Source organism: Aedes albopictus, chromosome 2 (assembly GCF_035046485.1).
Source record: "Aedes albopictus strain Foshan chromosome 2, AalbF5, whole genome shotgun sequence".
NCBI lineage: Eukaryota > Metazoa > Arthropoda > Insecta > Diptera > Culicidae > Aedes > Aedes albopictus.
In genome coordinates this window covers 247,002,579-247,027,098 of record NC_085137.1, presented here as the reverse complement: position 1 = coordinate 247,027,098, position 24,520 = coordinate 247,002,579, and the positions used below count along the sequence as shown (strand labels likewise).

The 24,520-nt window shown below is 40.7% G+C and overlaps 1 long non-coding RNA gene across 1 annotated transcript; it reads left to right on the top strand.

Moving 5' to 3' along the window:
- Positions 1 to 14,998: 14,998 nt before the first annotated feature.
- Positions 14,999 to 18,061, top strand: LOC134287996 (uncharacterized). Its single transcript, XR_009997677.1, has 3 exons — positions 14,999 to 15,412; positions 15,478 to 15,985; positions 17,614 to 18,061. It is a non-coding gene; the product is annotated as an uncharacterized LOC134287996 (long non-coding RNA).
- Positions 18,062 to 24,520: the final 6,459 nt, after the last annotated feature.

Genomic DNA, 24,520 nt, shown 5'->3' with positions numbered 1-24,520 from the left:
GTCGGACTCATGGTGAGCGCGTCATAAACGAAATAGGGGAACTTAAGTATTTTCGGCAGTTTTGTTCTCTTCGTCATTTATTCATTTATTAAGTTAACATAAAATTCATGATAATACTGAATCAACAATTTGCCGCCATAATACTCGATTTGCAGCTGCAGCTCTCCAACGTCGGTCACGCCCAACACTCGCCAGATCACGCTTCACCTGGTCCGCCCATCGTGCTCTCTGCGCTCCACGCCTTCTTGTACCAACCGGATGATTAGCAAACACCAACTTTGCAGGGTTGCTGTCCGGCATTCTTGCAACATGCCCTGCCCATCGTATCCTTCCGGCTTTGGCCATTTTCTGGATGCTGGGTTCGCCGTAAAGTGCAGGGAGGTCGTGGTTCATCCTTCTCCGCCACACACCGTTCTTCTGCACGCCGCCGAAGATCGTCCTTAGCACCCGTCGCTCGAAAACTCCAAGTGCTTGCAGGTCCTCCTCGAGCATCGTCCATGTCTCGTGCCCGTAGAGAACCACCGGTCTTATTAACGTCTTGTACATGGTACATTTGGTGCGGGGGTGAATCTTTTTTGACCGCAGTTTCTTCCGGAGCCCATAGTAGGCAAAACTTCCACTGATGATGCACCTTCGTATTTCACGGCTCACGTTATTGTCCGCCGTTATCAAGGAACCGAGCTAGACAAATTCTTCTACCACCTCGAAAGTATCCCCGTCTATCGTAACATTATTGCTGCCAAGGCTTCTCCTGTCTCGCTCAGTCCCACCTGCCAGCATGTACTTTGTCTTAGCCGCATTCACCACCAGTCCGACCTTTGCTGCTTCGCGTTTCAGGCGGGTGTACAGTTCTGCCACCGTTCCAAATGTTCTAGCAATAATATCCATGTCATCCGCAAAACAGACGAATTGGGCGGATTTCGTGAAGATCGTACCCCGGCTGTTGAGCCCGGCTCGTCGCATAACACCTTCCAGGGCGATGTTGAATAGTAGGCAGGAAAGTCCATCACCTTGTCGTAGTCCCCGTCGAGATTCGAATGAACTGGATAGTTCACCCGAAATCCATACGCTGTTCTGCACACCGTCCATCGTTGCTCTTATAAGTCTGTTAAGCTCCCCGGGAAAGCTGTTCTCGTCCATGATTTTCCATAGCTCTGTGCGGTCGATACTGTCATATGCCGCTTTGAAGTCGATGAACAGGTGGTGCGTTGGGACCTGGTATTCACGGCATTTCTGGAGAATTTGCCGTACGGTGAAGATCTGGTCCGTTGTCGACCGGCCGTCGATGAAGCCGGCTTGGTAACTTCCCACGAACTCATTTCCTTTAGGTGAAAGACGACGGAAGATGATCTGGGATAGCACATTGTAGGCGGCACTCAAAATGGTGATCGCTCGAAAGTTCTCACACATTAACTTGACGCCTTTCTTGTGGATGGGACAGATTATCCGTTCCTTCCACTCCTCCGGTAGCTGTTCGGTTTCCCAGATCTTGACTACTAACTGGTGCAGACAGGTGGCCAACTTTTCCGGGCCCATCTTGATGAGTTCAGCTGCGATACCATCCTTACCAGCCGCTTTGTTGTTTTTGAGCTGATGGATGGCATCTATAACTTCCCTCAGCGTGGGAGTTGGTTCGTTTCCGTCCTCTGCTCCACCAACATAGTCATTTCCTCCGCTGCTTTGGTCCTCCGTGCCTACACTCTCTTCGCCATTTAGGTGCTCGTCGAAGTGCTGCTTCAACCTTTCGATCACCTCACGTTTGTCCGTCAGAAGGCTCCCGTCCTTATCCCTGCAAATTTCGGTTTGTGGCACGTAGTCTTTGCGGGATGCGTTGAGCTTCTGGTAGAACTTCCGTGTTTCTTGTGAACGCCACAGCAGTTCCATTTCCTCGCACTCTCTACTTCTTCCAGGTGGCGCTTTTTCTCCCGGAAGAGACGGGTCTGCTGCTTCCGCTTCTGTCTGTATCGCTCCACATTCTGTCGGGTTCCATGCTGCAGCATTACCGCCCGCGCTGCATCCTTCTCCTCCAGAACCGCTCTGCCCTCCTCGTCGAACCAATCGTTTCGTCGACTCCGTTCTACGTACCCGATAGTGCTCTCGGCTGCGTTGTTGATGGCTGCTTTGACTGTACTCCAGCAGTCCTCTAGAGGGGCCACATCGAGCACACCCTCGTCCGGCAACGCTGCCTCGAGGTTCTGCGCGTATGCGGTGGCGACATGTGGTTGCTTCAGTCGCTCTAGATCGTATCAGGTATCAGAAGGCCGGCTCCAGAGGCACGTTATCCTCCATTTGGGACATTTGTGCCATCGCCAAAATAACAGCCTATTTCATCATCTACCTGAGGGAAAAGGAAGGAAAAAGGATTTGGATGGGGATAAGGACAGGTAGGGAAATAGGAAAAATACCCTGGAAGAGGGTACTAACGCACAAGCGTACCACAATGGGTTCAAACAGCGCCCTGAAAAGGGCACTGTAATAACGCATAAAGCGAAAGAGAGCCTATAGCTCTTTACCACAGCGGGTTAAGAACAACAGAATATCCTGAAGATTCAGGTTTCTGAAGTCAGTTTCACTTAATAAGTGTTTATCGAATACTCGGAAACGCAGTTGCGCGAAAACTGGACAGTTACATATCAAATGATACGAAGTTCCATAATCGGATTCACAGCTATCACAGGCAAATGAATCAGCTTGCTGAATATTCGCCATGTGATAGCTGAGTCGGCAGTGGCCAGTCAATGCTTTGACCAGCATGCTGCAATTCTGCTTAGACAGATTAGTTAGATACTTCATCACCCGTAGAGATGGCTCAGCACTATACAATTTGGTTTGACGACATGACTCCAAACTATTCCAATATTGTCTGTGTTGAGTGACAGCCCAGGTGTGAATCTGAAGCTTAATCCAACACTTCGATATCGGGATAGCTGGCTCAGGGCCAATGAAGTCACGTGATGCTCCAGAGCGAGCTAACTCATCAGCCAATTCATTTCCAGCGATGGAAGAATGACCAGGTACCCATAGAAGGTGAACAGCGTTTGCTGAATTCAGCTCCTCCATTTGAGTTCGACAAGCGATAACTATCTTCGACCTGGAGTTGGCCGAAGCAAGTGCTTTAATAGCAGCCTGGCTATCTGAACAGAAGTATATTACTTTGCCCATTACGTGCTGCTGAAGTGCTGATTGCACTCCGCACATAAGAGCAAAGATTTCGGCCTGAAAAACGGTGCAGTGTCTACCAAGTGAATAAGACTGATACAGCCTTAGCTCACGAGAATAAACACCAGCACCTGCTCGACCTTCGAGAAGGGAGCCGTCAGTGTAACATACGATGCCGTCTGAAATACTTCTTTCCAGATAACCAGATGTCCACTCTTCCCGGTAAGGAAATTTCGTGGAAAATGTCCTATATGGAAAATTACAAGCAATTGTAAGATCACTTGGAGCAAGGACAATTTTGTCCCAATTCACCAAAAGTGGAAACAACGAGGTGTGTGTTGATGTGCGGTTCACAGGAGTTTCCTCTAGTAGACCGAGTACCCGTAACCGGTAAGTGCAAGAAAGGGCTTCTTGTTTGCGATGAATGTGTAGTGGGGCAACGTCAAAGAGAACTTCTAGCGCTGCCGTAGGAGTTGAAGAGAACGCTCCAGACATCGCCATTAAGCACATCCTTTGGAGATGGCCTAATTTTGATTGGACCGTTCTCACTTCACCCTTTTGCCACCACACAAGACATCCATAAGCCAATATTGGCCGAACCACAGTTGTGTAAATCCATTTGATATAACCCCAAGTTGTACCAAAAGTACGCCGGCATTGCCCGAAGGCCATACAAGCTTTCTTGATTCTGAACTCAATGTGAGGTGTCCAGGAAAGCTTGGAATCAAGAATGACTCCAACGTACTTTACCTGTTCAGTCACATCGATTTCAGAATCAAAGAGACGCAAAGGTCGAACGCCATTACGGTTTCGCCTTTCCGTGAAAAGAACAATAGATGTTTTACTCGGATTAACCGAAAGGCCATATTGGCGAACCATCCCTCAACTACCTGAAGGGCGTTTTGCATCAGGTCGAAAAGGGTGCTGATGCACATACCAACTAACAATGTTAGGTAGTCGTCGGCAAAACCATAAGTAGGAAAACCGCTATTATTGAGTTGCCTCAATAGCGTATCTGCTACGAGATTCCACAAAAGCGGTGATAAGACTCCCCCTTGGGGGCATCCACAAACACTCAATTTCCTAATCCCTGCTAGACGCAATGTCGAAAAGAGATATCGGTTTTTGAGCATTTGATGAATCCAATTGGAAATCATTGGAGATATACCATGACTCCGTGCGGCTTCCAATATGGCATCGAAAGGCACGTTGTCAAAGGCACCCTCGATATCTAAGAAAACACCCAAACAAGATTGCTTTTGAGCGAATGCTTTCTCGATATCGTAAACAACCTTGTGTAAAAGAGTCACAGTGGACTTACCAGATTGGTAGGCATGTTGGTTCACATGAAGAGGCACGTTGGCCAGATGAACATCACGGATGTGATGATCCACAATGCGTTCTAAGCATTTCAGAAGAAAAGAGGTCAAACTGATAGGTCTGAAACTCTTTGCTTCTTCATACGACGCACGACCCACTTTCGGAATAAACTTTACAGTAATATCCCTCCAGGATTTGGGAATATACCCTGTAGCAAAACTGCAAACAAGTAGTTTTTTCAAAACATGTTTGAAATGATCAAATCCCTTCTGAAGCAAAATAGGATAAATCCCATCTGCCCCAGGAGATTTGAAAGGAGCAAAGCTATTAAGAGCCCACTCAATCGATTCTATAGTTACAATACTCCGAGCCGAAGCTAAAGAATCATAACTACAAGAAAAGACATCAGGTTCATCCGAAGATGTATTATCCACACATCCAGGGAAGTGTGTGCTGATTAAGCATTCCAGAACTTCCTCATCCGAGGAAGTCAGATCGCCATTTGGCAAACGAAGTTCGTTCACCCGGAAATCCTTAGATTTCGAAAGGATTTTGTTTAACCGACTGACTTCACTCAAGCTGGAAACATTTGTACAAAGGTTTTTCCAGCCGGATCGTTCAGCAGACCGGAGAGCTTTCCTGTAGGCCTTGCGAGCCGACCTGAAAGCCTCCGAACCAGCCGAACGTCGTCTGTTCAAACTCTTTCTACATTGTTTCCTGAGTTTCGCCAGATCAGAGTTCCACCAAGGGGTTCCTCTTGTGATCTTCACAGACCGTAGAGGGCATGCTTCTTCAAAAGCTTCCATGATGAAGGTCGTTGTAGTATCAACGGCATCATCTAAATCACTTGGAGTGTCAATGGATGGTGAGTATCCATGAAATTTGGCTGCAACCAAATCAGTATAAAGATCCCAGTTTGTTGACCGAGGATTCCTGAAACGCAATGTTTGCGAAGTAACATTTAAATGTTCAAAAAAGATGTAGCGATGGTCAGATAAAGATTCTTCATCTGACACATGCCAATTGGTCAGCTCGTGACTAATTCTGGTAGAGCAAAGCGTTATATCTAACACTTCCTCTCTAGCAGATACCATGAAGGTTGGGCGGTTGCCTATGTTAAGTAATGCAAGATCTGTACTACTTAAGTACTCCGCCAAACTGGAGCCTCTCAAGTTAATGTCTGAGTTGCCCCAGATGATATGGTGAGCATTAGCATCACTGCCAACAATTAGCGGAAGGCCTTTTGAAGTGCAGTATGCGATGGTTTGAAAGCATCCGTAGGGGATGGTTCATCATGCGATAAATACACAGAACAATAGACGTATTTCCTGTTGAGGTTTCCAACAGATACATCAATTGTGATAGCACATACATCTCTGGTGGTTAGTTCAGAGATGAGTGTAGCAACTATTGCGTTGTTGACAAGCACACAGGCTCGAGGCATGACACGCGAGTTTGCCATTTCATGTTTACTGAAAGTGGCAAACACCGGGTTCACAAGGTTTCCAAGATAGAAATTTCCCTTACGAAAGTAAGGTTCTTGTACCAAGGCCACTTGGGCTGTACCATTTTGCATAAGTCTGCAAAGATTGATCGTTGCTGTTCTTTTATGCTGAAGATTGATCTGAGCTATCTTAACCGTAACCACTACCCAAACTAGGTAAGATTAAACTCTTCGCAACAACAGCACAACAAAAAACAGCAACAATAAAACCAAATCGGTATCGATTGGAAAACGCCAAAGGCGAGGATACACAGAATACACTGTGTAAATCGCATAATGCGAAACCATATAGGTGAAAATTTAAACTAATTAATAACATCTTCATAATCCCGCCCTTATTTAGCCTCAAGTGAGACTAAAGAAGGGCAGCTGATTGTCTCGGAGAAACACAAGGTCCACTGCACCATTGCTCCGGTTAGCGCAGTAAGGGCTACATACTGTGGAGGGCGCCCTGGTACTCCACAGGCTCCGTTAGCGGTTAGGTTTTTATTAGACCCCCCTAGCCATTCATTCCTAGGCACGGTAAGCATAAAGCCGCATCACACCATGAATTAGGGGTCACCTGTTGGTGGATTTTTACCACCGGAACAGGCGGTCCGTAGTGTTATTCTTAGCCAATTGAGACAATCGCTACCGACACTACACAGCTATCTAGGCTGATCGAGAAAAGAAGTTAATACTGATGATCAACTTCATACGGACTCGAACAGCCGATAAGATTACATTGGCGCCCAACTAAAAAACCCACGTTCATGTTATAGTTTATTGTTTCTTTGTTGATCCATCTGGCTTCGGTTAGGTAAACTTAGAGTAGATCGGATATGAGTGTCCGCAACAGTAAAGATAGATAAAGGTTAAGTGCTTGGTTGATGGAAGTTTTTTGGCCGTTGGTTAATGGCGTTAGATCATACCCTTTGCCAGGATTCGCTGGCGTTATTAGTTTTAAGTTAGCCTGCTGGCAATTAGTTTTAAGTTAGCCTGGTGGCAATCAGTTTTAAGTTAGCCTGGTGGCAATTTAACTCGCGGAGTTATCTGATAAGCGTTTGGCTTACGTATTTCAGTTAGTCTGGTGACACCAAATAAAATGATCATCGCTGCCATCAACCGACCACTTGGAAGGATGGTAAATAGGAGTGTTTTAGAATTTTTCAAGAATCGCGATTTCGATTCTTGAAAAATTCTTCCGCTGTTGCTGGTGTTGTGTTACGTTTGTAATATAGCTGATACGTTGTCAAGTAGATTTAAGAATTTTCCATGCATTGCATTCTCCAATTCATGGAAAATTCTTCGATTGTTGCATGGAGTGTGTTACGTTTGTAAATTGTTGTGAACATTTTGTCTGTTTATTTTGTATGTTTTACTAAGGTTTGTACATTTGTCCCTGAAATTTAATGTGCATTTGTAGCGCTCCAAAAATTTCAGGAGCGATCCAGTACAAAACGCACAAGCCGTCCCCTAACACGGACATCAAATTGTAGACGGTCTTGTGTTGTTGCCCGAATCTGGATGCCTCTGAGGATTAGAAATTCCTAGACCAAAACAAGCTATGAATGCCGCAACAGATGCTGCGAACTAAAAGGCGAACTGCCAGAAAAAATACGATTACAGGATTGACTGATGGACCAAGAACAAAAATGAAACCTCGTCATCCTGGGTTCGGACTTAGTTATCTATTTGGATAACTGGGCACAATTTATGTTATGTGTTAGTGTTGCATGTTTGTGTTTTGTGCATTTGTAATGTTCCATTTTATTTTGCGTATCTAAGTTCCCAGACGTGGGGCCCGATACGGAAAATAAAATGTGCATTTGTAAGGTTCCAATGTACTATTCGTTACATTGGCGACATGTGGTTGCTTCAGTCGCTCTAGATCGTACCGGGGCGCCCGTCGGTACTGTACATTGTTGATAACGGAGAGTTTTGGGCGCAGTTTAACCATCACCAGGTAGTGATCAGAGTCGATATTAGTGCCACGATAGGTGCTGACGTCGATAATGTCGGAGAAGTGCCGTCCATCAATCAGAACGTGGTCGATTTGCGATTCCGTTTGTTGTGGTGATCTCCAGGTGTAACGATACGGGAGGCTGTGCTGGAAGAAGGTGCTACGAATGGCCATGTTCTTGGAGGCGGCGAAATCGATGAGGCGTAAGCCATTTTCATTCGTCAGCTGGGGCGCTGAACTTTCCAATCGTCGGTCTGAATTCCTCCTCGTGGCCTACCTAAGCGTTTAGATCCCGTATGATGATCTTGACGTCGTGGTTTGGGAAGCGGTCGTACTCGCTTTCGAGCTGTGCTTCCGGAGTGTGGGCTGTGCACGTTTATTATGCTAATGTTGAAAAATCAGCCCTTGATCCTCAACCTGCACATTCTTTCGTCGATCGGCCACCAACTGATCACGCGCCTCTGGATGTCGCCCATCACTATAAAAGCTGTTCCCAGCTCACGTGTGTTGCCGCAACTCTGATAGATAGTATGATTACCTCTAAACGTTCGCACCATAGATCCTGTCCAACACACCTCCTGCAGCGCTACGATTCCGAACCCGCGATCCTTTAGTACATCGGCGAGTATGCGGGTGTTCCCGATGAAGTTGAGAGATCTGCAGTTCCACATACCGAGCTTCCAATCGCAAGTCCCTTTTCGTCGCTGTGGTCGTCGCCATTGGTATCGGTTCGCATTCTTCTCTTGTTGATTTTCCGATGCTAGTATTTTTTACGGCTGGCTCGCAAGGCCTGACACCAACCCACTAACCCAGGGAGCTGGGCTTACCTTCCCGGAAGTTACGGGTTCTGCATTGGCATTTCCTCCAACTACAGTGCTAAATAGCTAGGCTCAAGCGCCAGTCTTCGCCGGGGATGGTGTTTTTAATGGGCGCCCAGGAGATAATATTTTACCTGAGCTTCCACCCCTGTTCTCCTCATCATGGTTTTTTTTTAACATGTAAGTCTTGGAGTTGGCCTCAAATCCTTCCCCACCAAGCTGAGTTACATGCCTAAAATACAGGCGATTTGGCCCACAAAAACCCCCCATGACGAAGAGAACAAACCTGCCGATAATACCCATCGTCACCCTACATGCTGGATAGCAGAACCGGGAATGACAGGGCAAGCCAAGGTAGCGGGGTTACTATTATGAACGACGGGACACTATCGAAGTGGTGGAAGGCTTCGTCTACCTCAGATCCTTATTAACGGCTGACAACAACCTTGGCCGTGAAATACGAAGTTTTATAATCAGTAGAATTCGGGCCTACTATGGGCTCAACAAGATCGTGTGGTCGAAAAAGATTCACCCCAGATGCATTATGTACAAGATACTGATAAATCCGGTACGGACAGGATACCTGGACTAAATATGCTCCAGGAGGACATGCAAGAACTCGAAGTATTCGAACATCGGATGCTTAGGACCATCTTTTGCGGTGTGCTGGAGAATAATGTGTGGCGACAAAGGATGAATCACGAGCTCGCTGAATCCGGAAGACGGATACTGGAAGGATACGATAAACAGGGCATGTTTTAAGAATGCTGGTCAACAATCATGCAAAACTAATGTTCGCAAGACATCCGGACGTTACAAGAAGAATTGCTGCTGAGTTTACAAATGTGATCAACGACGCTCTCAATGGAAACGCTTTGAAACAATTTTTCGATGGAATCATAGTGCTTGTCAAAAAGAAAGGAAGGGACAAAAGCGTAAAAGGTTATCGTCCAATATCCCTATTGAATTACGATTACAAAGTCTTGGCAAGACTGCTTAAGCAAAGGGTCAACAACTTGCTTCCATTCGTACTTTCTGATCATCAGAAATGTTCAAATGGAAGAAGAACCATTTTTGAAGCAACATGCCGCATCACCGATAAAATTGCACAGCTACGACATAGCCGTAGAAGTGCACTCCTAGTATCATTTGACCTCGATCACGCGTTTGACAGAGTGAATCATCGATTTTTGAGAGAAACTATGCTACGAATGAATTTCAATCCACAGTTTGTTAACCTGCTGGGTACAATTTGGAGTCAATCTTTTTCGAGAATCTTGGTCAACGGTCATCTAACTGAGGAATTCAAAATAAATCGGTCAGTAAGACAGGGTGACCCGTTATCTATGCACTTGTTCGTGCTATATGTACAGCCGTTATTAGATGAAATCGTGCAGCGATTCCCAAATACTGTGTTAAGGTCTGAGGTCACGCTTCTCACGAGAGAGAGGATTTTTGGCTTTTTGGCGTATTATGCGTAATTTCTCGAATATGAGACCGAATACCATAATTTCCTCATGTGCAATTATTCTGTAGATATCCTAGAATATTCTGTGAAAATTTCACGATTCTAGGATATTGCAAATTTGAATACCGTGGTCAAGAGCGAAAAAATCTACAAACAAAAAGTAGATGCTTATGCATTTCTCTTGCTTATTTTTCACATAAAAAGGTAATCTATCCTCAAAAGTCACCGCATAAAATTTCGTAAACCGTGCTGTTTAGTAAAAACGTTTTTATAAAAAACCACTCAAATTTGAGAGGAACCAATCTCCAATTACTGTGGCTCTCCGCATCGCTGGCTCTGGGTTTGCGACTGCGGTGCGTTTAGTAATTCACCTCTAAAGTGCTCGAATCCAAAAAATCAAATAAACATTTTATTTTATTAAATTTGTAACAAATGACAGTGAAATACTGTTTCAATTCTTCTGTTTCATTGCTGTTTTGTTAATGAATAAAAGAAAAAATAATCAAAAGTAGAAACAGACAGAGCGAACAAGGTCAACGAATAGGAACACAATCATCTTTGAATAATTTCTGAACCTGTTAGATTTTCTTATAAAACTTGTGTATTTCAGGGAAACATGTATCGCTTTACAATGCATGACTATTCTGCTTTAAAATATTGATATATTTTTTTTCTTTTTCTGGGAGTATTGTTTCCACTGGGACAAAGTATGCTTCTCAGCATGTTGTTATGTGGACCAATGCGAGTGTACTTATTCTCGTTTGAGTTTTGAGCGGTGCCATGCTGCATAAGTGGCCATGGAAAAAAGTTCATTTTCTGTGAATATGGTACTGCTCCAACGTCTAATTAGAGAAAACGTGCATAAGTCCAAGAACTCATCCATAGTAATAAACTTTGACATTTCTCTACCAATGATCAAGCTGCTCTTGTATATCGCGTGGTAGACACGAACATACACGGAGCACACGAATGTAGAGAATATTTCCATAACAAACATTTTATGACTCGAACTCGGGCTCGAAGGGGGACCGAACCACCATTCTAGACCACCTAGACTTTAAGAAAGACTAGGAATTCCTTGCCCATATCTGGGTCCGCTAAGGTTATTTGAGGAATTTCCCAAGAGTCTGGGAATAATTCTTGACTTTTAGAAATGCCAACTACAGTCGTTTACGCCAACCGCAATTTCTCAGCGGTCTTGCATCCAATCCAACTGATTTTTTTAGTGCAGTTATTGCTCACTATTGACTCATCACAAACAAAATATAAATTAAATTGATTATAAAACAGCCTGCAAAACGCGGTGGGCGTAAAGTTGGCAGCGACTAATATGATATCTGATTGTATTTGTTGTCTATAGCTAGGTCCGCTAAGGTAGTTCGAGAATTTTTGAAGAATCTATGCAAAATTCTAGACTTTGACAAATACTAGGAACTCCTTGTCCACATCTGGGTTCGCTAAGGTTTTTTCAGGATTTTCGAAGTGTCTAGGAGTAATTCTTTATTTCTAAAAACATCAGGTAGTTCGAGGGTTTTCATGGAATTTAAGCAAAACTCTTGATTCTTAGAAATACTAGGATTTCCTTGTCCCCATTTGGGTAAGCGGAAGCTATTTGAGTCCCGAGAAAATTCCTTATTTTTTTAAATACTAGAAATTGCTTGCCCACATCTGGGTCCGCTAAAGTGGTTCGAGGATTTTTGAAGAATCTATGTTAAATTCTTGATTTTAAGAAATACATACTAGAAATTCCTTATCCACAATTCCAAGAGGAATTTTCGGAGCAACTCCCAGAGAAATTTTTAGGGGTTCTCCTAGAGAATCACCTGGAGGAATTCTTGGAGAAATTTCCGGAGGAACACCTTGAGAAATTCTAGGAGGAACTCCTAAAGGAATTTCCGAAAGAATTCCTACAAAAAATTCCATTAGAACTCGTAGGAGAATTCCCGTAGGAACTTCTAGAGAAACTCCTAGAAAAAACTCCTGGAGGAATTCCTAGAGGAATTCCCAGGGGAACTGTTAGAGGAATTTTTAGAGAAACTTCTGGAGGAATTCCCGGAGGAACTCCTGGAGAACATCCTGGCGGAACTCGTAGAAAAATAAAATTGAATCTTCTAGAGAAATTCCCGGAGGAACTCCTAGATGAACTCTCAGAGAGATCCTTGAGGATTTTTTGGAGGAACTCCTTGAGGAATTTCCGGAGGAATTTCTCAAGGAATAACCGGAGGACCTTTCAGAGAAATTCCTGCAGGAGTTTCTGGATAAATTTCCGGAGGAACTCCTGAAGAATTCTTGAAGCAACTTCTAAAAGAATCACCGGAGGAACTCCTAGAGGAATTCATAGAGGACAACCTAGTGGAATTCCCGGAGGGTTTCCTAAAGGAATTCCCGGGGGACTCCTAGAGAAATTTCTGGAGGTACTCCTAGAGGAATTTCTGGAGGACCTCCTAGAAGAATTCCCGGAGAGACTTCTAGAAACAAAAACCCTCCTGGAACACCTATAGGAATTCCCGCAGGACCGCCTAGAGGAATTCGCAGATAAACCACTCGAGGAATTCCCGGAGCAACTCCCAGGGGAATTTCTGCAGGAACTCCCAGAGAAATTCCTAGGAATACTCCTAGAGGAAATCCGGAGGAATTTCTGGAGAAATTTCCGGAGGAGCCTCTTGAGGAATTATCGGAGAACTGCTATAGGAATTTTCGAAGGAACTAAATGAATTCCTGGAGGAACTCTAAGGAAAAAATCCCATTGGAAATCCTACGAGAATTCCCCTAGTAACTTCTAGAGGAACTCCTAAAGAAATTCCTGAAGGAATTCTAAGAGGAATTCCCGGGGGAACTGCTAGAGGAATTTGTAGAAGAACTTCTGGAAGAATTCTAAGGGGAATTCCTGGAGGACATCATAGAAGAACACCTAGAAAAAAAATCCTTTGAAACTTCTAGAGAAATTTCCGGATGGACTACTAAAGAAAATCCTGAAGGCACCTTTAGAGAAATACCCGGGGGTTCTTCTGGAGGATTTTTTGGAGGAACTCTTAGAGGATTTCCCGGAGGAACTTGTAGAAAAAAAAATCCCACAGGGAAATTCCCAATAAAACTACTCGCAGAGGATCCCCAAAGGACCGCCTAGAGAGATCCCCGGAGGAACTTCTAGAAGAACTACTAGAGGAGATTATAGAGGATTTTTTGGAGGAACATCTTGAGGAATTTCCGGAGGAATTTCTCAAGGAATTCCTGGAGGACTCCCTAGAGGAATTCCTGCAGGAACTTCTAGAGAAATTCCCGGAGGAACTCCTGACGAATTCTTGAAGAAACTTCTAAAAGGATTCCCGGAAGAACTCTTGGAGGACAGCCTAGAGAAACTCTTCGAAAGACTCCTAGTAAACTTCTAAAGAAACTCCAGGGGTAACGTTTGAAGGAATTTTTTTTTCCAGAATCCCTAGATTCTTTCCATATCCATTAGCTATCTTCACGATGGTCTTCAAGAGGATCTTCGTAAATTCGATTTATTTACGAGGATAAACTCCTTCACTTTCAAAACATCGTGTTTGAGACAATCACCGGTGGAAATTTTTGGAACTGTTATAAATTTGTACCAAAAAAATGGATCACTGCTGAGTGAAAATGACCTGAGCGGATCCAGATGTGGACAAGAAATTCCTATTATGTCTGAAACTCAAAAATTTCACATAGATTCTTTGGAAATCCTCGAGCTACCTTAGCGGACCTAGATGTGGACAAGGAATTCCAAGTATTTAAAAAATCAAGGATTTTTCCTAGACTTTTTGAATGTCCTCAAATAAACCTTAGCCGACCCAGATGTGGGCGAGGAATTTCAAGTATTTCTAAAAATCAAACATTATTCCTTGACTTTTCAAAAACCTTCGAACCACCTAAAATAACTTAGAAATTTTCACAAATGTTTCAAACATTTTCATAGAAAACTCAAATATTCTTCAGATGTTACAAATATTCCTAAGAATCAAGAAATATTCACCGATCCTTCCAGAATCGCCGGGTATGGCATATAAGATTATTAAGAAATTTGGAGCCTTCCTAAGAATTGGCACTTACAGACGACAATAGAGCTTTCGAGCAGTTTTTATTTTCTCTATGTACTTCGATGAAATATGTTATATGAATTTTAATTAAAAAAAAGTTAAATTTGTTTGTGTTTTGTTCAAGTATTGTGAAGTTTTAGTTCACTTTCTCTTAATTTTTTATTAAGTTCTTCATGCAAATTCATGCAATAAATGCAGTGTAATGAATGCAAATCAATGCATTGCTGCTAATCATCGATGGAGCATTCGAGCAACTTGCTCGAACAGCACGAAATCATTTTCATAACAACTAGGTAATTCAGCAGCTACCAAACGCACCCAACCTGCCAGGACGGCATTTGTTGATACCGTTCTCTATTGTTCTCTCATTCGCGTGCATCCACTGGGTTTAGCCGGGAGCGTCATTTTTTTTCTCTTCTGCTGCGTTGGTATATATGAGAGAAAAAATAAAATTGAGATCGGTGTGCATCACCGTTTTCATGGTTGCCAATGGTACGGCTTCTATCATTAGATAATAGGGGTTTGATGTGCCTCAACATTTATGATTCCATGAGATGAAATCATATAGTTTTGATATAAATGTTATCACAATAAAATGCTTGATGAAACAATAGTGGATTTTTTTTCAGACGTCAAGCATTACAAGTATAAACATTGCTTATTATGTATAATTAGCCGTGCATTTTATTGCCAGTATGTAAGTATATCAACCCGTATAAAAATGAACCATTGAATCTATTGGAAAAACCGTAGAAAAACAATAGATTCTTATGTTAACAAAGATTTCTATTGTATACGTATTGTACAACATTTTATTTGCCGTAACGATTACAATAGACTTACATTAGATTTCGTTGTTACAGTATTTTCTATGGGCATTCAGTAGATCAACATAAGATTTCATTGTTACAGTGTTTTCTATTGATATTAAGTAGAATAACATTAGATTCCATTGTTATTGTTAAGTTTCACACCGAACCCGATGGCATCTGATGTGTGCCATGGGATTTGATAAATTTTGTGCAACCATCACACATGTTTGTGTTATTAATTTTTAGCGTGTTTGTTGTTGTAAAAACGTTGGACCCAGCAGAAAAAAGAACACAAAATGTATCAGAGCACTCGTTTGCATTAATTTCAAAGGTAACTATATTATTTATTCAGTAAAAATAATAGTGCATCCGAATTAACAAACTTTTGCCTTTCAGATCAATTCAGTGGCATCCGGTAGGACACAAAGTGCGCTACGGCCTGCTAATTAGGACCGAACCCATTGCGCAAAGCGTCGAAGCGAAAGATCTGCTGCCGCAAAAGTTTTCAACAGCTTGGTGAGCAGAATGTTTCTTTGTTTAGCACCCCGAAAATTCTGTGCTTTAGCTACCTCCGGGCCTATCGTGAACAGGAAAGGATTTCCTGCTCCCCGCAGCACCTCGAACAAACGCCGGAACTCTATTGCATGGTATCGGAACAGAAGGTTTCTCCTGACGGAGCACAAACGGCACACCATTGAAATGATTGGAAATGGATCTATCAACAAAACCTGGGGCATTGCTATAAATAGATCTACAGGGTTCGCAAACGCTGGAGCGATGTGAATACGACTGCAAATGATTTCCTCTGGTAGCAGGAAGTGCTTCACGGGGGATGCGAATGAATCCCGGAGGATGCCGAACAGTAGCAGGTCCTATAATACGCAAGATAATACGTTATTCAATGGTGAGTTACGCATGGTTTGTTGAAGAAACGTTTTAGTATTCACAAGTGCATTTTTTCACATGATAATTTTTTATGTAACATGAGATTTATGGGTTATGTACTCCAAAAATGTGCACTTCCAAAAACCGAGGTAAATATGGTAATCGTATACGGTATACCGGTATACCGGGAAAAAGACGGGAATCTCAAAACTGAAATTGAGTGGCCACCCTACAGTCTACTAATGTAGCTGCGTATTAAATATTCACTAAGGGGCTGTTCATAAATCACGTAACTTTACAGAGTAATTAACCATTGTTGTAGCATTTAGAGACGTTTGATGGACTATACCTTGGAGATCAATCATGTAGGGTCTGGGACCATTTGGGCAGGAGCAACTCGTGTGGGCACCTGCTGCTATAACTCAATCAATTTTAAACCAATTGACTTGATTTTTGAGACACGATCAGATCCTAGTATCTAGTCATGTACAAAAATTCAAGTCAATCAGTTTAATATTGACTGAGTTATAGCAGCAAGTGCCCAAAATGGCCAAATGGTCTCAGACCCTACATGATTGATCTCCAAATATACTGCCGTGAATCGCATATCAGTCCCATTTTTGCTGGATGCAAACGTCTCTAAATGCTACAACCACAGACAGTCTGTGCTACAACAATGGTTAAGCACCCTGTAAAGTTACTTTTGTACCTCATCTTCCACTTAATGCAGCTTCATTAGTGGATATTTAATACAGCTACATTAGTATACTGCAGGGTGGCCACTCAATTTCAGTTTTAAGATTCCCGTCTTTTCCCGGTTTTCCCGGTACGATTACCATATTTATCCCGGTTTTTGAAAGCGCACATTTTTGGAATATATAACCCATTAGCCTGTGTATGCTGGCAAAATTCTTTTGTTCTTTGACTTTTACTGCGAGCCCTGTTTTGGTGCTGTTCTGTTCACTCTCACAGAAATTTTGAACACAGTGCTCGCAGTAAAAGACAAAATCTCACAGCATGCAGAGGCTAATAGCTAATTCTCATGCTACATGAAAAATTTTAGCTACTCCCAATCAGTAAGTCTTGAATAAGCTAAAATTTAGACATCTGATCACAGAGAACAGACACCCAAGTCCAGTTCCGAAACTGTGTAAGGAATTCAACGGCCATTTCAAATCGGCAACACAAGTGGCAACATCGTGGCGCTGCAATCGGTTAATTTCCCATAATTTAATTCACCACTTGAAATGTTCCAATTAATCACTGACTGTGGCAATATGGCGTTAGCCTTTTCATAGTGTATTGGTTTGCAACCTTACCTTGAACCTTACTCAAGTGAAGATTCAAATCCTTACACAACTTTCTGAATGAAGTTTGTTCTAGCCTGGATGTCTGTTCTCTGTGATCTGATTAAACACAGATTATGCTCAAATAAGCGTTTTAATTGAAATCACGTTTCAACTCATGGATATTAGAAATGGTACACATATTCCCAGCTTTTTCGTTCCAAATTCCCGTCTTTTTTCCCTTTTTTTCCTGGTTCGGTGGCCATCCTGTAGACTAATATTTGAACCAGAGAGAATAACCCCTATTCCTTGATTTGAACTCAGGTTTCGGTATTAAACACCCTTTCCCATCTCTCAACAGTCACAAGGACGTCAAGCCGGTTCATCGAAGGGGAATGTCAAGCCGGTGGTATCGAAGGAGAATATTTCCGATGAATGCGCACGATCTGGATTGGTTCCTGCGAAAAGGATAGGAGCACTGCTGCAAGAGCTGCAAGAGGGCCAAGTAATATAATGGCTTTATTGTAAAAAGCAAATCTAAATCCCCCTTCGTTGCATTAATATATCTTTTTTTTGTGAAACTTATTACTGAATGAGAACCATCTTTTGCATTTGGTCGCTTTGGAAGTTCTTTTGATATAGGATCGCTCTTTAAGCTTGGAACATATGCGTGCGTTTGAGTCAAATTTTATAGTTATCCCCTTGGATAAACTATCAAATTCGACGCAATTGCATACTGTATTTCACAAGCTGTTCATCAAGTGTCTATAAAGTTGCAATAATGGTTAAGCACGCTGTAATGTTACTTTTCTGCCGTAATTCTGCAAAGTGACGTAAGCGACATTGATAGTTTTGGCCCAACTTTTTATTATTATGCATAAAACTCTTGCTCATCCTCTAAGTGTATTTCCATAGATGATAGATTCCGACTAGATCTTGCATTCTAAAACAGCAGGAATACCACAGTGTTATTTTTACACCAGATGATATATATAATATACCACAAAATATCGAAATTTTGAATGGCGCTTACGTCACTTTGCAGAATTACGGCAGTTTTGTACCTCATCACCCACTAAATGCAACTACATTAGTGGTCTAATAACACTTAGCGCACTGGGCACGGTTCCATCATGCCGCTCAAAGTGTTGCCACATATAATGCTTAGTTTGCTAAACCCAGTTATCTGGCTGGTGGGAAATGGGAACCCAAGCTTCAACCATTAATGCAATTAGGCGTTTATTGAACAATAAAATAAGCGATTCAAATATTTGAAGAACTATTCAAACTATAATGTGTATAGTCAACATTTAATGAACTCAATCTATGCAAACTTTTGCATTTTCACGCTTCGAACGATCTTCAAGTATTCAAGGTTCAAGTTGTAGTATATCAAGTATTTTAAGTGCTACAATAATGGTTAAGCACGCTGTAATGTTACTTTTGTACCTCATCACCCACTAAATGCAACTACATTAGTGGTCTAATAACACTTAGCGCGCTTAGGCACGGTTCCATCATGCCGCTTATAGTGTTGCCACATATAATGCTTAGTCTGCTAAACCCAGTTATCTGGCTGTGGGGTATGGGAGCTCAAGCTTCAACCATTAATGCATTTAAACATTACTCGATTTACAACATGAGTGTTCTAAATATTTGATAATTGTTCGATCTGTGTTCTTAAAATGTTGCCTAAAATATACAAGCTTCTAGTCCAAATGCATAATGATAGTTCAGTTTCTTTTTTATTGGGGTTCTTTCTAGCAATCAGTAACAAAAAGCAGAAAAATCAAACCTTTTTGTAATTCCCAAGCATCAGAATTTTATGTTTCACAATAGAAAACAATTCCAAAACAATTGAATCTAATGTAGAGCCAGTATTAATGTCACTGCTCAAAGCAATATGTTTACCATACATTTCACTGCCTAAAATAATTTGAAAACATAAGAATTTTCTGTATTACAATAGAAAACAATACTCAAACAATTGAATTCAATGTAAAAACAGTGCAAGCAGCATGTTCTGCTTCACTGTAGAAAACAATTCCAAAACAATTGAATCAAATGTGGAACCAGTAATTAAATCACTACTCAGAACAATACGTTTACCGTTCTATCTAATGTTTGAAACAATTCGAAAACATAAGAATCTTATGTATCACAATAGAAAACAATACCCAAACAATTGAGTTCAATGTAAAAACAGTACAAACAGTATGTTCTGTTTCACAATAGAAAACAATTCCAAAACAATTGAATTAAATGTGGAACCAGAAATAAAATCACTACTCAAAACAATACGTTTACTGAGCATTTCACTGTTTGAAACAATTCGAAAACATAAGAATCTTCTGTATCACATTAGAAAACCATCCCCAAACCATTGAATCTAATGTAAAATCACAGTTGAAAACAGCATGCTCTCGGCTTATTTAACTGTTCAAAACAATACAAATACATAAAAATCTTCTGTATATTTGATACCACGTATCGGTATTACCAACATTTCATTTACATTAGAATCTTCTGTTTTGCGAAAAAATTAGTATGGAAAAAAGTCATTTTTTGTATTGTTACGATACTTAACAACCTATACAATTCAATGTGAAATGCTCATTCACAATTGATTCTATTGTTAAAAACATTTGATTCTATTGTTTTTCTATTGTTAATTTAACATTGAATTCTATTGTGAAAGTATGGTTTTCAATGGTACTGTCACATTGGAATCCTATGTTTTTCTATTGTATTTTTTATCCGGGAATGCATATAACATCTTATACATATTCTGATTCAACTTCTTCGGAGCATCCCAACTTGGACTCACAGGCTTCTCAGATTAGTGTTTCATGAGCAATTGCACAACAAATAACTGAAAGCTTTCCTTTTCTCCTTGGATAACAACGATATTTTATGTATGAAGTTTATGTACTGATCGATTTCAGACACTTTTAGTATATTCTTGATGAATATCCGCACTTTTACTGAGTCGGTTATGTTGACATCTTTCATTATTATATTTGTTCCAATTATTTCCTTTCTCAGTGCAAATCTTGTACTACATATTCCTATGCTAAAACAAACTTGGTGACTGAGAACAAAATGAAAATCTCTGGCGATATTGGACCATACACTCATTCCAAACCTCAACATGGTCTTGATGAATACTCGTGCTTTTACCGATTTAGTTAGGTTGCATCTTTCAATAGTATATTTATTCTAATAATATTATTTCTCATTTGATTCTTCATGAGTATAAAGAATCTAAAAATGTTATGGAAAACCATTCAAATGTTTAGAATACTACACAAAACTAACCATAAACTCATTTCAAAATAACTCTGGCCACCCTGCCAACCTCGAACGGGCGGGACCAATCGCCTCTCCGAGAGAGCTAAAACGTGCTTTTCCAACGGCAACACGTGGTAATTTCAAATTTTTAACGGACGAGCTTGACCTCAGACCTTAAGTGCTTACGCAGACGACATCTCCATGTTTTTTGACAACGAAGGCATCCTCGCAGCCTCCTGTCACCGCAATACTGCCCCACAGGAAAATAACGAGCCAACATCTCTGGTTCCCACTTCCAGCCGCCTCGTTGAACACAATAGCGGCGGCTCGGCGGCTTGGTTCCCCATGACAGCGCAAAGTTTGTAAACAAACATAATTCCAGGAGCAAAAATCAAAAGCGGCGAAACTTTTTTTTCACAATCATTTTTTTTTAGCTTTTAAAATCGTTAGTTCAAGCAAAACATGATTTTTAATTTCGCAATTATTTATTTAAAAATGAAGTCGTAATAGTATCAGCTCGTCTTCGTCACGGGAATAAAGTTTCCATAAAATTTTTAATTGTTATTGATATGATTCAGCCACAATCAATAATCGTTCCAGGATTTTGATGCTGACCTCAAAAACATGGCCGCGTGACAGGAGGCTGCATCCTCGTGGAAGTAGCTGCCATCTTTAACGAGTTCGGACTAACGTCAGGAGCGGTTCTTAATAAGGAGAAAACTACTGCAATAATGATAGGCAACATCAATCTAACGAATGATACGGAAGGGCTTACCATAGAAAATTTTGTCAACATTCTTGGAGTACGCTATGGAGCTAATATCAAACAAGCCCAAAAACTAAACTGGCAAGCTGTATTGAGTGGGTTGCGAACACGGCTGTGGCTACATAACCCAAGAAAATTGAACTTAATCCAGAAAGTCGTACTGCTCAACACCTACATTAATTCCAAAGTTTGGTATATGGCTGCAAATATCCCGGTTTCTAAAGGATTCATCAACAAAATAAGAGCCGAAATGGGAAAATTTATTTGGCATGGACAATCTCTTCAACGGATAGCATTTTCCAATTTAATTCTTCCCAAAAACAGAGGTGGATTGAATCTGCATTGTCCGGAAACTAAATCAAAATCACTGTTGCTAAATCGTCTTATAAGTTTAATGCCCCAGCTTCCATTTTTAAGTAGTTTGTTGGAAAACCCAAACATCCCCGTCCCTCCAATGTTCAACCACATTTCTCTATTGAACGCAGAGCTGCCCAGTTTACCGGATCGCCTTAAAGACACGCCGTCATCACTAGGAATTTATCATCATCTTCTTTCGCTGAAGCCCGATCCTGGATTTGTCTCTGCAGTACAACGAAATTGGAAAGCAGTATTCAAACTCCTCCATAGTAAAACGTTAACTTCGTCTCAACGTTCCAACTGGTTTACCATTATGCATAAGAAGATTAAACATAGGGAATTATTATTTCAACGAGGCGTTGTTGATGACACAATTTGTGAAACTTGTCCAGGAGAACCAGAGACTGTAGTGCATAAAGTTTTTCGATGTAATCGTGTTAGGGATATCTGGACATATCAACGTAGCCTAATCTTGAGAAGTGAGTCTAGTTTGTGCAGGCTTGAGCCGGAAGAATTTATATACCCTACTCTAAGTAACATAAGTCGAAACTCCAAACAAATGATTATTAAGGCACTTGGCATTTACTTCAGTTATATAAGTGAAACTCCTGAAAACGAAATAGGCTTAGATAGTTTTATATTTCATGTTAATGTAAATAACGATTAAACGACAATAAAAACCAATTTTACAAAAAAAAAAAAGAAGACCTGAAGGGAAGCGTGCAAGGTGGACGGATCAGGTGGAAAGAGATATGGTGAGCGTTGGGCATGACCGAGGTCGGAGATTGACAGCTAAAGCCTGCGCACTTTAGAATCGGTACGCTTTCTACCGGATGCAGATCAAAAACGGTTTAACCTAGACAAAAATGTTGTAAGAATCAAATGAAGCTTATTTATTGTATTTTGTAGGAAAAATATGAAAAAATCAGTTTTTATTTCTTCAAGATAAAATTTTGACCTGATTGTGAAATTCATGCCATTTTATTCTGCACAAACCAATGATCGTCAATATTTTCAAAATTCACAGCTTACGGGCTGATATTTCCACAAGAAACAAAATTATACTCATCGAACATATGCTCAAAACAAGTTACGACCTTAAACTCTTGACAAATATGGTTCACAAGACCATAATAAACTTATAGCCTTATTGTCCATTCACGCTATATTCAAAACATAATTTTTCTCAAACTATTTTTCTATGAAAACATATTTCCTGAGATTGTTTTTTGGATATACAATTCCCCAATTCAAGTGACCCAACTTAATTCATATCGAAATCTGGATTATTTTTGGAATTATTAGCAGTTGTTCCTCACAGTAGTCAGAAATTAACAGTCGTAAGGCTAACTCCTCATAATAAGCCTAAAATAAGATAGTTTTCATGGATAAAACACTGAAAACCATATTGATTATAGAACTATAGATGTGATTCTATGATCACAAATAAAAAACTTCTGAGTAGATTCAGCTTTATAAAAAAAAGTTAGATATTTCACGCCATCAAAACACATCCAATGAATTTCGTCAGCAATAGTCCATACAGCTTTCGAGCCACGATTATTTATATTGTTCTGCATCAAATCATTGGTTTCTTGTATACCAATACTATTCGTATAGTATCCTTCCCGTATGCGTATTTGCGCGAACTAAAGCTTAAGCGAAAACAACTTTTTTGACCTTAAATATCTATGCAAGTCTTTGATTTTCCATAAAACCCTTCAAAGGCTTACCATAGCTATATTGGAAATTTTAAAACACTCATGGAATATTTTACCTCCCTTAATCAACAATCATAATACCAAGAACTATTCTATACTGCGGAATTGGTGGGTTTGATAATTATATATTCCTACACAAATCTTGAATCTGACAATGATTGGTTTTTGCTCAATGTGTGCAGAAAAAATTGCCACTATTTACGAATTCAGATCAATAGTTCATCTAAGAATATAAAAACAGCAAATTTTATATTTTTACTACAAACTACAATAGATAATCTTCAATTGCTTCTAACAACACTTTTTTCCAAGTGACAACGTTTTTGAGTGGCAGCCGGTTGAAAGTGTACCGATTCTAAAGTGCGCAGGCTTTATGAATCGTCGCAGATGCTCGATGCGCTGATGAGCTACTACCATGTAGTCCAGTTCGACTGTGACAATTGTCACTAGACTGCTTGCGCTACTTACGAATGAGCAAGTCACAAAATTATCTCAAATCAAGGTGCACCACTGCTGCAGCTGAGCATGCCTAGGTGACGCCGCCGTTCATGTGATGCGCAAATATACCCTTTTTCAAAAAGAGTACGTGTTACAGGAGTTATGAAATCAGATAGAGGTGGTGGGGGTAAAGTGGACAACTTAAGCATTTTGGTCATTTCCCGCGGAAATGCGGCCAAATCCATCTGCTTTTCCGAGTAACATGGAAGGTAATGATATACTCTAGAAATCTTGTAAGGAGTTGCATTTAAAAAATATTGTTTTCTTTGATTATTTTCTTCACCAAATCGAGCATCAAAATAGCGTGAAAAAAATTGGAGGGGGTAAAATGGACAATCGATGGGATAAAATGAACAAGTCGTTAAAAGTTATATAACAGCATATTGTTTCTATGTTTTTAAATACAAACTATCAAATTTCATACAATACCTTTATTTTGTTGTTTTCAAACTTTTAATACAAACTTTGAAACACACTTAAATAATTATTGTAAAAATAGTGTAAAAAACAAGCACTGTTTTGGATGAAAATAATAATTTGTTGATAAAAAATATTTTTTTATACCTTTTTACTTCAACTATCTCACGATAGGTATGACGGCTGATGATTCTGAAGTTTGCAAAAAAATATATGAA